The sequence below is a fragment of the Emys orbicularis genome, chromosome 10 (genome assembly GCF_028017835.1).
Source record: "Emys orbicularis isolate rEmyOrb1 chromosome 10, rEmyOrb1.hap1, whole genome shotgun sequence".
In the NCBI taxonomy this organism is placed as follows: Eukaryota; Metazoa; Chordata; order Testudines; family Emydidae; genus Emys; species Emys orbicularis.
In genome coordinates, this window is record NC_088692.1 from 78,871,969 (window position 1) to 78,888,189 (window position 16,221).

Genomic DNA, 16,221 nt, shown 5'->3' on the forward strand with positions numbered 1-16,221 from the left:
TGCGGTGGAGCGGGTGGGGGTGGAAAGACCAGTAAGAAGCGCGCCCAATAGGAAGCGGCGGCTGAGTTGCGCGCGGGCCCAGGATGGGAGGAGGAAGGAAGGAGGAGCGCGGCCAATGGAATCGGCGCGCGCTGGGCCCGGAGGGGAGGGAGCAGCGCGGCCAGTAGAGAGCAGTGGTTGGCGCACGCGCAGAAGGCAGGAAGGGGGGGGTGAGCGGTAGGCAGGGGGTAGAAGCGCAGGCCCAGCCCCTTCCCCGCCGCAGTGAGTACTGACTCTGGCGGCCATGTTGTGCGGGGGGAGGGGAGGAAGGAGTTGAGAGAAGACGGGAGAGACAGACTCTCTCTCACACACACCGCACAAGATGGCCGGGGAGGCAGCCGCAACCGGGCTCTCAGGTGGTTCGGCCGCCGCTCGGTTCGCCGGAGTCGGGGAGGCACCTGGGCACCGGCCTCGCGGGCCATTTCGGGCCCGGCACTCAGGGGTTCCGGGCAGACGGAGAGCAGCGAGCCGAGCTCCGTACGGGGCTGCGGACAGGCGGAGGGCGATGGCGCCGGGCTCCGAAACTCTGTCGGCGCCTCGAGCTCCGCGGGCGGGCGGCGAGCCGGACGCCGCCGCAGGCAGGGTGAGGAGGGGAACGGCTCTCCGCACCCCGGCCCGCCGCCGGTCTCCGCATTGCTGGTGAGTGGTTCCGTTCTTCGCCTCATTGTTCTTTGTCCTTGGGAGGAAAAACAAAATGTCCTTGGAGCCGGGAGGGGGAGGGGAGAATCCTTGCCCCCCTTCCCCCGCCCTAGGCTCGGAGAGCCGGGAGCGAGCACCCTCCAGCGCTGCAACCCCTTTCACTGAGGGGGGCGTCTCTCGCGCTGGGGGGCCGCGGGGTGCTGCAGAGCCGGAGGGAGCCCACCTCTGCGAGCTCCCTAAAGACACCGAGCGGTGCTCGGTATGCAGAGCTCCCCTCCCGTGCAGGACTAAGGGGGCCCGGCCCCTAGTCCCCACATGGAGTACTAAAGGGGGGGGGGCTGTAGACCAGTCCCTGGGCCCCAGTGCAGCGCTACTGGAGAGGGGGCGCAGCCCAGTCCGTCTCCAGTGCACCATGGCAAGGGGGCATCTGCAGACCAGTTACTAACTCCAATGCAACACTAAAGAGTAGTGGGGGCTGTAGACTTTACTGTATGTTTAGCCCCCAGCCCTACGGTCTTCAAATAGTTCTGTAAAGAGCATTTGTTGCCCCTTGCTGCCGAAAAGGGGATCAGTCTCCCTCGTTTGTAAGAACAAAGGCGCCATGTCTGTTTCTTAAAAATAAAACTTGTTTTTTTTGTGGGGTGTTGGCTTTTAACTCCTTCCGCACCAGTGAGCGAAAGCAGGCTGCAGAAGACTGCTTCAGTACTTTACTGAAACGATTAATTAAAATTTTAATTGATCTAAAAAAATAGTTTGGAGACAGAGCTTTAAACAAAAGTCTGAGATTTAAGTGCAATATAGTCGTGTGGTTAAAATGGCATTATATAAACTTAGACATTTTCTAAAACAGCCTTGTTTATGCCAACTCTGCAGTTTAAAGTTTAAAAAAAAATTACAATTGTGAATTAGACTGTTCTGCAGGAGGAAAATTGGTTACTTAAAAATGAATAATATGTGAAAGTAACTAATTGTAAATGACACTGAGAAATGTAGTTACTTAAAAAAAGCATTTGCTAAGGTGTCATATTCTGTGTTTGGTATTTAATGTGTGCATTTTTCTGCTACCCAGGCTGCAGTTATTTGCATAGCATTTTGATCATTGTTCAAGTGTAACTGTTTTTATAATTTAGAACTTGTGTGATGACCATTATTAAACACCTTTAAAAGGAAAAGTTTAAATGGAACATTTAGTGTTTGCTTCACATTGGCTCACATTTAATGATTACCCATATGTTTTAGGATAATGTTCAAATACCAGATCTATAAAAAGTTACTGTAGAATATTACAAGGGTAAATAAAGTAGCTCTTGTATTAATTGGAGATGGTATGTAGCCATATTTGTTGCAATTTATCTAGTGTTGAGTCATAGAAGATTTTAAAGTCTTTGTGCTCTTTTTCAAATAAAACAGTTGAAAGGTAAATCTACAGTTTCATGATATCCCTTGTGTGAATTGGGTATTATGAGAATGAAAGCTGACTTTTTAGAAATTTTAATGTTTAAAAACATTGTGTTAATCTTGCACACAAGTTTGTGTATCTTCATTTTAGATTTGAATTGTAATGGTTTTATAACTACAGTTACATCTCTGCAGTATTAGGCTATGACACAGTTTGCTGAAAAGAAAGTTCTAGGTGAATGTCTGCTGTATTTTTAGCACATTAATAAATGATTTTTTTAAAAAAAGCTTGAGTGCTTTGTTTCCTTCAAATGCTGTTTCAGCTTCAATAGTTAAATTGGTTTTGAAAACAAAATTGTCCTTCTTTCCTAAATCGTTTTTTTTTTTACTTTAAAGGATTTGCATTCCATTTATATTAGCAGGTACTGAGAATTGAATTTAGACGTAGGAGTCCTCAGTGTGTAATATTATGTATGAATTTAAAGTACTGACTTTTCATAGAATTATCTGTGAAGCTTTTACTAGGCTGGGGAATATTGGGGATGAATAACTGCCAACCAGTTAAGTTAAGCCTTTTGAGGAAAGGCAAACTTGACGGTGCTTATAGTGTTAAAGAGCAATGTTTGGGGACTGATTAAAGGTCAAAGATGCTGCAAGTTTTAAAAACTGTACTCTAAAGGGAAAAGCTGATATCTCACTTGGAGAGATCAAATAACTTGTGGCTAAAAATTCACAGAAGATGATGACAGCCATTTTAACATCATAGTTTGCTGTTTGTGGGGATTTTATTAAACTTTGCATTGCTAAATTTTTTAAGGGCTTTTGCATTTTATGGAGTAAAAGAAAGGATTGAGGGAAACTACAAAAAACACTACTTGCTTTTGCTTTATGAAATATATGCTGTTTACAGTTTTGATTTCATCTTTATGGTTAATGGTCTGGTAATGGTAAAAATAAAAATAATGGTAGGGGGCGGGCAGTTTACCTCGTTTCATGCAAAAAAATATGGACCGTGCATGTGATGTTTCATAATCCCACCCCATCACCAGTGTGTTCAGATGTAAAAACACCAATATTTTTGTTGCCAGAGATTATAGTAATATATATGGCCAGTGCTGTCTTGATTTAGTCTTAACTCAGTACTCTTAAAAATTGCTGTTCTTTTTATATTTGTACAAGTAATTTTTTACAACCTTTTAAAAAGCAAAACAGTAACATTTGTGTTTCTTTTCTTTAAAGATAGAACTCCATAAATGTTTACCTACTTGATGGCTGACTGGCTTCCAGACGGATTGTAGAGATCTAATATTTTAGGTAAGAATGGGTTGTTCTAAGTTTTACACAGCATCATTACCACTTTCAGTTACTTTCTCGTTCTTGGGGGTTTGTTTAATTGTCTACTGCTGTGCTTTACTAGGAAAGGTAAAAGTGACCTTTGTTTTGCAAGTCTTATTCTTAAATTGAATGGGGTACACTACAAAATTATCTAGATTTTAAAGGGTATGTTTTAATGTAGGTATAAGATGCAAAAATGCCCCATTTTAAAATTTCATGTAACGTGTGCTTGGTAGCTATTCTGTCAAATTAATTTTCTTCTAATAGCTTAAAAGATGAATTAATCTATAACAATCTTGACTGAATTTTGGTGAAAAAGCTCATCACTTTACTTCGAAAACTTCCTATTTCATTTACCCTATTTTCCTAAGTGAAAAAATGTACTGAATTTTGTAGGTTATTTGTATTCTGCATTCTAAAGTTAAATAAAAACAAGTTCACCTAGGCATATTGTAGATTTTAAACATGGCATCAAAAACTGAATAACCAACGTACACGCTAATTACAAGAAGTGTCTCGGGGGCCTAGCTGTTTTTTTGAACAGCCTGAACGTTTAAGGTTCTTTAAAGAATTTATTTACATTTATTATTTCTAATTTTGTACCATGATGTTACTTTCCATGTGCTTGTTTTATACTTTAGATGAGAACTTTAATATGCAATCACTAGAAAGTTGTGTTTAAATAAATATACTAATACATTTAGATAGTCCTGTGGCGGAAGTGTAGGTGGAATCTTTTGGATAGCTTTTGATCTTTTAAACAAACTTCTTTGTTCCTTTTTTAAAGGATTGTACCTGGGTACTGTTCCTTGGCTGCAGTGGCTGATCTATTAAACCTGGAATAAAAGGAAACGTTCAAAATTCTATAGTGTTCATATCAGGTACGTAATATTAGTGATTCTGTTAATCTCTTAAAATTCACTTTTTCAGCAAATAAGCATTAAACTTATGCTGTGGCATTTGTTTAAGGCATTAAAGGGTACTTAGCACAGTAAATGAATGGTGTCTTGCTCAGGATTTGCATTCAAATTTTAGTGCATACTAAATACAGTTCATAATATTCTTGACGTGACCTCTAAATACAATCTTTTCTCAAGATTATGGGACAGTCCATTCAGTAAAAGGAGATGGATCTGTACCATCTAAAATATATTGCATAGTAACGTAAATTAAAAGTAAAGAATTTAGAAACTCAAGGCAGATATTTCTACGTTTCTCCATATGCAGGAACACATAAGTGTATATATAAAGTTTGAGTTAAACTTCAGGAATGCATTGTTCCTGAATTCATTACTTCATGATCATATTTCAAGTTTTTTCTGTTTGGGCTTTCATGCACTTCATTTAAAAAAATCCTTTTGGATGTTTTACCATCTAAAATCCTACTGCTATAAAAATGAGAAGCTAAAGCACTAGTAGTGTTAGATACCTTGTTATTTCTAGAACTTAAGTAGACTAATTTTCAGCTACCTTTGAATTTGAGACATTTTTAGATTGATAAAAGGTAACATGGTTCAAATGTAGCTCGGCATTCTTGATCTATCTTGGTGCTTGTATTAATCACAGATTTCTTCTTACAGGTTACCATACTAATATACAAATTCAAGTCATTAAATCTTAAGACCATCTTGATGAAGAGATTCAAATTAACTGAGAATCCTAAAATGAATCTTAATGAATTATGTATGTTACAGTGTACCCCCAAAACTGTTTTACATAAAACTAAAAATTAGCAAAAATCAACACCATTCTCATAAGATCTCCCACATGATAGAGTACAGATACCTATTCTATCTTGGAGGTAAATTTTAGCCTGTTCCAGCTAATTGCTTTAACTAATCAAATACAGATATATAACTTTTCAAGTGTCTCTGCTTGTAGCAGTTGAAAGTTAGTCTTCATTTTACCCACACCGAGAGTTCTTGCCAGTATGACACACAAATCAAACTAATTTATATAGAGAAGCGGTCATATAGCTTACAATGGAGGCAGACTGCAGGAAAACAAAATTTTGAATGAGGATGCTGTGTAAAATTTAACAAGTCAGTCATGTAATTGTAAAATATGAAACTTGAGAATTAGGAGTCCTTATAAGAAATTATCTGGTATCTTTGAAAAGATGCATGTGACATGTGATGTGAATCTTCAGTCTATTGGAACAGAATGCTACGAAGTCCAGGTCTCTCAAATAATCTACCAATGAGAGAGCCAAAAACAGGCTTGTAATTATGGTAGAACAGTACACTCAAATCCTGATAATTCTTACACTTAATCTGTGAAATTCATGATTTTTATTCCTTTGGTCAAGCCTTTTTAAGATTCAAAATCTTCAGTCATGGTTGCCCTATTCACAAATACAAATATACGTTAGACATCATAGGTTGACCCGGTTTGGTTAACAAACACTTTTATAAGGGCATTTGGGAAAGAATCCTTTGATCTTAATGACCTTGAACTCATCCTGTACAACCATGGCATTCTTTGTACTGAATATATTGTGAAAACTATGGTCTGTAATGTTCTCTAATCATTTTGACTGTTATTTAGATCCTCACTTCTTGTCCCTTTAATTCAAATCTTACATATTTTGATCTACTATATTGGCAGCTGTTCTTTAAATACATTGTATAGGCCTCAGTCAACTCAGTTCACACCTCTAGGAAATCAAGGAAAGATCTCACTTCCAGACACCTGAGAGCATATTAATGTGTCATGGAATCCATAAAACAGTTTGTTTATGCTCTGGAATCATTTTAGTCCCCGTTGCATTTAACCAGAAAACATGACATCTAAAAACAAGTGAGCCTCACCTTGACTGCACTGCAGCAGAGTAAAGAGACCACGTTAGACATACAAGACACCTTTTAGAGTTTGATAGCATGCCATCCCTTAGGGAGAGGAGCCATTGTCTGGGAACATTCTTTTTCAGTTCATCCAGTAGACACTTTTGACAACTGTCTGCTTACCAAATGTTAGCTTGCTCTTCCAAAATTGTACTGACTTTAAAAGAACATTCATGTTCTCAAATCTGCTTTCTTTGTAATTGAACTATGGTATGTCTGTGTTTGACTGGGCCATTATAACCTGAGTAGAGCCAAATGACTTATCGCCCAGTAGAGTCGTCATGAAAATAACAAGATGTTTAAACTAGAACAAAAATGATCTCTGAACCTAGATAATGTGATACACTATTAGAAGTGTCTAAGATTGGACTTTCAAGTTCAACCTTTCGTCATAGCTTTGTTTAGTTACCTTTTATGAAGTCTCTAGTGCTAGATGTTTTCTTGGAAGAGGGAAGTGATAGACGTAAACACTCAATTGGACAAACAAACTTATCTTTATATGTTATATAACACTTTATAAAATTTGAGGTTGCTTTGCAGAGGAATCTCTATCGGCTGATTGAATGAGAAATTAAAAACACTGAATAAAACAAATACTGTTGAATGCTATATACTGTTGGATCACATTTAAATACACATTTTAGTCCTATAAACTCCTTATATATCATACTTAGGTAAACTGTCAGTTGCATACTGGTTACCACTCAAGTTTGATGGATACCCAGATGTGTGGAAAGAAACCAGGTTTTATGAATAAAATTGTAATTACATTGTTGGAACTAGATCATTTGAAACATGTTTAAAATGGAAATCTGATGTGGGAAAGGGAAATAAATAAAGGGAGTAACTTGAAGGAAAAAGATGAAATAAAATATCAGAATCTAGAAATCTATACATTAAATATTAAAACTATTGTGAGAATTTAATATGAATACATTCATATCAAAGGTTGCATTTCTCTTAAAAATAGATTTTGAAGGTGATGGGAGAAACTTTGTTGGTCAACTGCTGTTAGCAAGAGAATTTTAGACTCATTTGATATAATTTAGATTAAGGCCAGCATTAACCAAAGTTAGGTGATTTAGGAGTCTAAATCCTGTTAACTTTTAATGAGTCGTATGCTCCTTAGGCTCTTAAATGTTTTTGAAAAATTTATTCTTAATTTTTAAATTAAATTAGTTATTTGTCATCGGGGAGATCTAGGATTCAGACAGTATCTGTATCAATTATTGGCTCAGCTGAGAAGCGTAACTTACTTAAAATTTTCTATAATTGTGTAATCACAAAGAGAGTTTTTGGTATTAGTTTGCTTTCTGGAGGCTTTATGGGGGGTTGTGGGTGGAGCCATTTACTTTCTTGTCTCTATTAGAAGTGTACTGATATTTTAATACCTATTGATATGGGCTGTCAATAGACTCTTATTGAGATAATCGGTTCCGAAGCTGACCACATGTAGAAAACTAGAGTTTTGCTATGTTGTTGTAGTTGCCGTACAAGGAAAATTGGCTGCATGGCAAAGTTTGGTTAATACATGTACTATATTTAACTGCAGTATCAGTTCTTTGGTAATTAGCAAACTATTTAGAAAGTGAATGAAGTGGAGGAAGTAGGCTGAAACCATAAGGGCGTTTCACACAAGAATCCATTTCAGATTCCACTGGTGCCTGGTTAGTTTTCCCATTTACTTGGTTTCCAAAAGTGCTAGACATAGCCTCTTTTCAAATCGCACCTGTGATGTGTCACTGGAGATTAATGTATCCAGGGTGTGGAGGGTAGTTCTAAATTGTGGAAGAGTTTCCATAAGAACTTTGCCATCCCAGGTTGCCTAGCAGTACGTTGAGGTGCAAAGTGTGATTAGTGCATGTCTTCTGACAAGTGCTGTATGCTTTCTGGTTGTCTTTTACTGGGTACATACCACAATCCCATGTGGTTGGGGGGAGTGGCAGCTTTGTGCTAGGCTGAAGATGGCACTTTCTGGTGTTTATATAAAAATCAGTGAATTTAAGTTTTGAATGATTTTTCCAATATGTTTTTTAATGTATGTTTTCCCCTACAGATGTGGTGAGGAATGTGGTGATCTCAGGATGCACAAAATAGCTGATGTTGATTGAAGCATTGGTAAGTTATTTTTCTTAATATACTTGCATGTGATTTAAAATATATGATTTATAGTTATGTTTAATTTGCTGAATTTTTTTGATTGAAAATGTCCTTAAACTTGATTGACTTGAAGCATATTTTAAATAAAAATAGGTTTATTTAAAAGTACCAGAGTCCTGAACTCTTCTTATTTTGGTGATGTTATGAAATGCACTTTTTAGATAGGTTTCAGAGTAGCAGCCGTGTTAGTCTGTATCCGCAAAAATAACAGGAGTACTTGTGGCACCTTAGAGACGTTAGTCTCTAAGGTGCCACAAGTACTCCTGTTATTTTTACTTTTTAGATAGTATTTTCAATCAATTTTCAATCTTTCGTATAATGCTGTGGCACTCTTGGTCTTCCATTTTTGTGACTTCTTGATGAGAACAAAGGATAAAACATTAAATCAAATCTGTATTTGTACAGACTACAATATATCAAATATGTTACCTTGTACAAATAGTACAGTACTTCATCAATATTATGTCTCAATTTGTGGTATAAAATAGAAAATCACATAACAGAAAGAATGTCTTAAGCATCCTATTAATACCATTAGCCACGCTTTGTCCTTGTGCGCGCCTATCAACAGCAACAAGGGTCCTTAAGCCGACTAGTTAGTAACTATCTCCAGGGAGTTTTCTAAGACTCAGAGCTCTTTTTCCCCCTTCTTATTCCAAAGATCTGTAATTACCCTAAACTCATAGCATCCTTTGTGAATGACCTACCACATTGAACAAGTAGTTTATAGGGTCTCATTTAGGAATAGTCCTCCGTTCAGTCAAAATGCAAAGTGTCAGGTTTGAGTAGGAGAGAAGACTTGATTATATCTAGTGCCACCATTTGGGATGAAAATGGGAATACAACTTGCTTGTTGAATTGTATTTTGCTAAAAAGAATGTACCCTTGGACTACTTTGTATGACCTTTAAAACAGGTACTGAGAGTCAAGTTTCTTTTATCTGCCCAAATTTAAGTCCTCTTGTTGACTCCGTATCTCTGCATAACATTATCTTTGCCCTAATTTTCAATGCATTTTGTGTTTATGCAGTGGCACAATTTGCCATGGAATTTACTTTGCTGCAGAACTGTGCTCTAGAATTTAAGCTTGCATTTAACACACACTTTTTTTCATTTGTGAAGATAATCTTCCAAATGTGAAAAGTTAACTCATTCAGTGGTGTTTTCCTTAGTCTGCAGACAGCCTGAACCAGTAGCTTCAAGGTGTGACTTGCTTCCATCATCATATTAGGATGTTAACTCTGAAACCTGAGGATAATGACTGTTTCATTGTGCCTCACATTAGCTGGATGTCTCTACTAATGTTGTTCTCTGTTCAAACTGCCTTCCATGCCTCCGCAGGTGCCAAAAACCCAACTGCTGCCTCCCTGGCTGCCAAAGCTTCTAGCTTCCTACTGATAACTAAATCAAAAGTCCTGCCTTGTCTAGACAAACCCCTGGAGCATATTGTAAACAGAAAATTGGTGGAGGAGGTATAAGACTTTTTTAATTATAAAAATAATTGGGGGTAGAAACATACTCTTTTGGCTCCTTCTCCTTCATTAAAAGCCGTAGTTCTTAATTTAAATTAAGATGTTTAGAATCTCCAAACTGCCACACTAGAGTACTGCAGAATACCAGGACCTTGCTGCCAAATTTAGGTGCAACTAGTATTGTATATGGTTTCTTGCTTTTTTTAATTCACTGACTACATATCATTCCTTTTTTTTTTTTTTTTTTGGTTCCCTTGTACCCTGCCCGCTCTACTTGTCTTCTCTTTTTTGTGCTGCTTTTTTTTAATGCTTCCTACATATGGAACAATATATCTCTTACTATGTTCCAAGTAATCTTCACTCTTCTAAACCCACTTTTGCCATGCTATCCACCAGAAACCATTGTGTTTTCTTCCTCCTCAGCCCTCTTGCCCTGTCTCAACTTCTGTTAAAAGTATGGGAACCTGTATAATTCTTGGTATGTCATGGAAAAGAGGGGTGAAAGTTAACGTTAACAACAGTTAAATTTCACCCCAACTTTCCCTATACCCTTTTTCTTCATTTTCTTTCTCTAATTTGGATTATAAACTCATTGTAGTAGGGTTATGTTTCTCCAGCAGCAGTTGAAGACATACCAGTTACCCTGTACATTGGGAAGTTATTCACTTCCTTATGGTGCTTTGTAATAATCTCTAGGAGAGAGAGACAGAAGCCCTGAACTTAATTTGAGGAAGAATTATCTTTAAAATGTTTTCCTTTAAAATGTTTGTAAATTAAGTTTAAACTTAGGGCTAGTGATCTGGATTTGAAAGTTTTTTTGAATAAGAAATAAAAGCATTTGAGTTCACCATAAACCTTCTTTTTGGAGTTGGTGTACTCTACATGATGTTTTGAAATTTTATGTGGGCTGTTACCTTTAATCCAGCCCAACAACTCTTTAAGGTGCTGTGCTGTTTGTGTTTGCAAATTTTGTCCTCAGCTTGATTTCAAAGGTACCTTTCAGAAGTTACTTAACCTCAAAACAGTCTAGATCTATAAGATGTGACCAAAGATTCTTGGACCCTTAACTTCAGGTACAATATAAATCCTTGAGAGCTGGAAGAAAACTTCCCTGAGCTAACAATGCCTTGTCCTATTTAAAGTTACACCATGAACATCAGTGTCATATATCAGAACCCAACAGTTCCAAATGTGTAAAGTTTTATGATCGGCTCATTGTCTAGATTAATAGTCTTTCATCCCTGAGACAGCCTTTAAAAAAACAAAACAAACAAAATTCCTATCCTTACCTAGGCAAAACTCATATTGATGTCAATGAAAGTCAACTAGTTTTTCCCTTGGAAACCACCTGTAGTGCTTACCCCTCCACATTTTTTAACTGGATAAAACTACAGTGAGCCTTCTGAGATCAGTGAAGGACCTTCTTGTATTTTGTTCTCCATGAAGATCTACCTTCTTGTATGGGTGAGAATTTCACCTATTTCCACATCCTATAACGAAAGAGTGGCACTAATATACAAGTCCATTACAGCTCTGTCTCTGAGAGGAAGACTTGCTTTGGTAAACTCATGGCAAAGTAAAAGCCTCAAGTTCTAAACTTCGGAACTTGTTCCTGCCCATTTACCTCGACTGGGATTTCCCTCTTAAATAGCTTTCCTTTGTTGTGAAGTTGTAACTTTTAAAAAATTCTAATATACGGAAAAGTCTTAAGCATGTAAAGCTTGACAGTCTTTCTAGTTAGCCTTCTTTGTTTGAAATAAGAATCTTATAACTTAGGTATTTTATCTATACATGTTATTGATAAGTATATTTTATGCTTGCATGTTTGGACTTCCCAACTGTACTTTAGGGAACTGTTGTGGGTTTTTGACAAACATAAGAGGTAAAACTGAACACTTATTTTTGGCTACAAAAGATTGAAATTTTATTTGTTGCAGTGGACTCCTCCAAAAAATCATCTTTCTAAATTAGAGCAAATAGTTAATATGTATTATGATAGTGTGAAGAGAAGATAAATTTTGAAATTCTAAAGTTTCAAATCTGTTTGGTGCTTGAATATTTACTCAGGTATTGCAGTGGACCTTTAATAAAGATTGGCATTTCTATATTTTGACGAAGTGAAGGAAACCTACCAAGCATTGTATAAACGGCTTTGAGTAGCCTAAATATAAATCTTGTTTAATTAGAAATAAAAATACAATAGCCAGTAGGTAAGAGAACTTGAGCAATAGAGTGATGGCTAATGCTATGACTCTACAGAACAGGGGTCGGCAACGTTCGGCACGCGGCTCGCCAGGGTAAGCACCCTGGCGGGCCGGGCCAGTTTTATTTACCTGCTGACGCGGCAGGTTCGGCCGATCTCGGCCCCCACTGGCCGCAGTTCGATGTCCCGGGCCAATGGGGGCGGCGAGAAGCCGCGGCCAGCACATCGCTCGCCCGCGCCACTGCCCCCATTGGCCCGGGTCGGCGAACCGCGGCCAGTGTGGGCCGCGATCGGCCGAACCTGCCGCGTCAGCAGGTAAATAAAACTGGCCCGGCCCGCCAGGGTGCTTACCCTGGCGAGCCACGTGCCGAACGTTGCCGACCCCTGCTACAGAAGGATGTAAAGAGAACATAAGCTTCATGTACTGAAAAGAAGAATCTTAGTCATAAATGATCAGTGTGACTGTTTATAAACAAACATAAAGCCACTTTAGAAGTCTTACTGGAGGAAGAATCTAACTTGGGAAAACGTGTTAAAATGTTTACTAGATGTACTCTAAAAACATACCACACAGTTGTAGCTGTGTAGTTTGAAGAATTGGGTCCAAATTATTTTAAATTATTTACTGAATGCTATTAATACTTCCCTCTTATTGTAACTCCTTTCATTGCAGGATCTTGTTACAGAAATAGTAACTTTAGATAAGTGTATGCATCTGAAAGTGGTGGTGGTATTTTCAAGATGAGAGATTCAGATTACCACTATGTCAGTTGTTTGCAAACTCATTGGTACAACCAAATATGGCTGAACCAAGCAGAGATACCTTAGGGCTGATGTCTTTTCATAGAATATCAGAGTTCGAAGGGACCTCAGGAGGTCATCTAGTCCAACCCCCTGCTCAAAGCAGGACCAATCCCCAACCAAATCATCCCAGCCAGGGCTTTGTCAAACCTGACCTTAAAAACTTCTAAGGAAGGAGATTCCACCACCTCCCTAGGTAACCCATTCCAGTGCTTCACCACCCTCCTAGTGAAAAAGTTTTTCCTAATATCCCACCTAAACCTCCCCCACTGCAACTTGAGACCATTACTCCTTGTTCTGTCATCTGGTACCACTGAGAACAGTCTAGATCCATCCTCTTTGGAACCCCCTTTCAGGTAGTTGAAAGCAGCTATCAAATCCCCCCTCCTTCTCTTCTGCAGACTAAATAATCCCAGTTCCCTCAGCCTCTCCTCATAAGTCATGTGCTCCAGCCCCCAATCATTTTTGTTGCCCTCTGCTGGACTCTTTCCAATTTTTCCACATCCTTGTAGTGTGGGGCCCAAAATTGGACACAGTACTCCAGATGAGTCCTCACCAGTGCCGAATAGAGGGGAATGATCCTGTCCCTTGATCTGCTGGCAATGCCCCTACTTATACAGCCCAAAATGCCATTAGCCTTCTTTTATCCAGTCGCTTACATTTGCTTTGCACTCAGTGGAATGACCCAACAAAAGTAGGTTTTCATGGGTTGAACTGCCCCCCCCCCCCAAAAAAAGTGTACTATGGTTATCAGATACTTGGCTTGCCTTATTTCTTACAACAGAAGCAGTAACCATAAAAAGAAACAAGAAACTTGGTGAATTTCGTTATGTATTGGGTATTCACTTCACTCACCCCAACATTCCCAAATATTTGACACTGGCAAGAATTGTATCAGTGTTAGTCTCAGGGTATTAGAGAGAGAAGGTGGGTTTTATTGGACCAGAAGATGGTCCAATAAAGGATATTGTCTCACTGACCAGATTTGACAGTGTGGTTATGTCATATTTTGGTGCCTTAATCAGATTTCATTAGTTCCTAAAAATATTTTGAAACATGGGCTAATCTCCCAGTGCCTAAATTGGTTTAAATCTGAATTAGTATGTACAATATATGATACATAACAAATTTGTAGTAAGTTTTTCAGTTTAGAGACTATTAGTTAAAAATTGCTACCCCCCACTAAAGAAGAAATACCACTTGAATTAAAAAACAAAACAAATCAATAACAAAACCAAAAAAACCTTGAGGTATGTGAGGTTGACGATGGGAAGACCCTGTGATTTGAATATTCTGCCTACCCTCAATTTACCACCTATACGATGCAACTAAAAGTTGAATCTAAATAGCCGCTCCTGTATTCCACTTACATTATGTACCTCTATTCCATCTATCTGAAATGGGAGGAAAAATCAGTTCATCCATATAGGAATACTGGGATATGAAACATGGTAAATGGCAAATCGTTAACCCGGAACAGATTGCTATAAGGACTTCATAGTTAGATTTTACATAGTTTGACAGGATATTTTGAAATGAGAATAGTGGCACTTGAATGATGAGGCAAAACACTAGATGATGCCACTCAATTCTACTGTCTTTTTTTTGTAATTAATTTTTGCACCCTTTCTTACCTGGAAAGATTATACCTGGAGGTTTTTTTTTGTTTTTTTTTTAAGGGGACCAGATAGTGGTAGAATTGGCTGTAAAATTAAACTGCGTGTTCAGTTAAAAAGCCACATTCAAAAGAATAAATTGAAAGAAGGAAATAAAAGGTCACAAATGTAAAGATAGAATGCAAATTCACTATTGAGGAAACAATTATTGAAAACCATTTCTTGTACAGTTCAGAGGGTTTTGCCTACATTTAGCACTTCGTTGCTGGCTTGTAGGCTTTTTGAGTTTTTGTTGTTCTACCACATTTGGTTTGTGTTTCAGTAGCAATGATGTAATTTCAAGTCAAGAGGCAAGATAACTTGATCTGTTGGGCCAAATGTCCCACTTCTAATGGCAGTCATAATAATGCTTCATCTGGACATTTCTAACTTTGTCACTGATCTGGTGCCTTAAGCCCTGTTGCGGCTTTATGAAGAGCAAACTTTGAGTACATGGCTGGAGGAAGCATGGTTGGGAAGAGACATTATGCTGGTTGTTGAAAGCAATGAGACAAAGCAGTGTAATTTGCATAATTTCCATCTGGTTTTGACACATTTGCTCATCCAGTAGCTACTGAAATGACCATTCCGTCTATTTTCTGATATTTGGTCACTTTAAAATGACCATCACCATAGGTGTTTCTCTTTCTAGACTAGAAGACTAGAGCCAAGATGGCACAACTTTAGGAATTTCTATTGACTCCAGTCAACACCTTCATATAGTAACCTAGCTTTGGCATTATGTTTGATTACTTGTGTGTTTTAAGCAGAGAGAGGGACATAGTTGAAAACTTCATCTAATAGCAAAAAATTAAGCTTAGTTTCAATTTGATTTGAGACCATTACTGTTTGGCTAGAAGTACTTGTGTTTTACATTAACTTGAGTGGATAGGTCAATCCAGTAAAGTTTGTCACCAGAGGTAAAATCCCTCTGTATTTGAAAGTATCTCTCTGTATTTAATTTAATAGTTCCCTATGCAAAATTTTAGTACTGAGTTCATTATGCTCAAAAGGTTTCTTGAACTCTTACTTTTCCCTGCAGTATTTATTTGTATTTTTGGAAACTGTTACATGTCTTGCTGCCCATGTTAGTTGGTGAAAAAAGCAGGTGTTCTGGCATGTATAATTTATATTGAATCAAATTTATGAAGCCTTAGTTCTAAAATTCATGTTTAAAATGCCTTCCAGGTACATAGTTGAATGTTGTCTGTTTAGTTTAAGGATAAATTATCTATATTCCAACAGCATTTTTCTTTTAATTTTTTTATAAAGAGTCAAGTCAGATGAAGAGTGTCAAATGGAGTCTACGAATGGGAAACCAAGATGGCAGTTCCACTGTTGATTGAGAGGTTGAGGAAATGGACTAATGAATGAGTGCTGTGATATATCCATCCAAGACAGGGACACTTTAACATGGACTTCAATGTTACTAAACCAGAGAAGATTTGGGTTTGTGATCATCCTACCAAAATGGACTTGAATTTCTGAAGGGTGTTGTACAAGTGTACAGAAAATGGATCTGTTTTTGAGGGATGGGTGGCAAAATTTTTATACTCCAAGAAATGTATACTTAACAGGGGAATGAAGTTGATATCAGGTATATTACTACCTATTTGGGCAAAATGTATTGTTATGCTATTTTTAAGTGACGTATTTAATAAATGTTTTTTTACACTT

General features: G+C 38.0%; 1 long non-coding RNA gene across 2 annotated transcripts; it reads left to right on the plus strand.

Annotated features, from left to right (window-relative positions):
• Positions 1-405: 405 nt before the first annotated feature.
• On the plus strand, positions 406-16,221 carry LOC135884807 (uncharacterized). Of its 2 annotated transcripts, none has more exons than XR_010561720.1 (5): positions 406-678; positions 3,316-3,390; positions 4,199-4,292; positions 8,311-8,372; positions 15,817-16,221. It is a non-coding gene; the product is annotated as an uncharacterized LOC135884807 (long non-coding RNA). The 2 variants fall into 2 exon arrangements; XR_010561721.1 differs by having other exon boundaries at positions 3,320-3,390.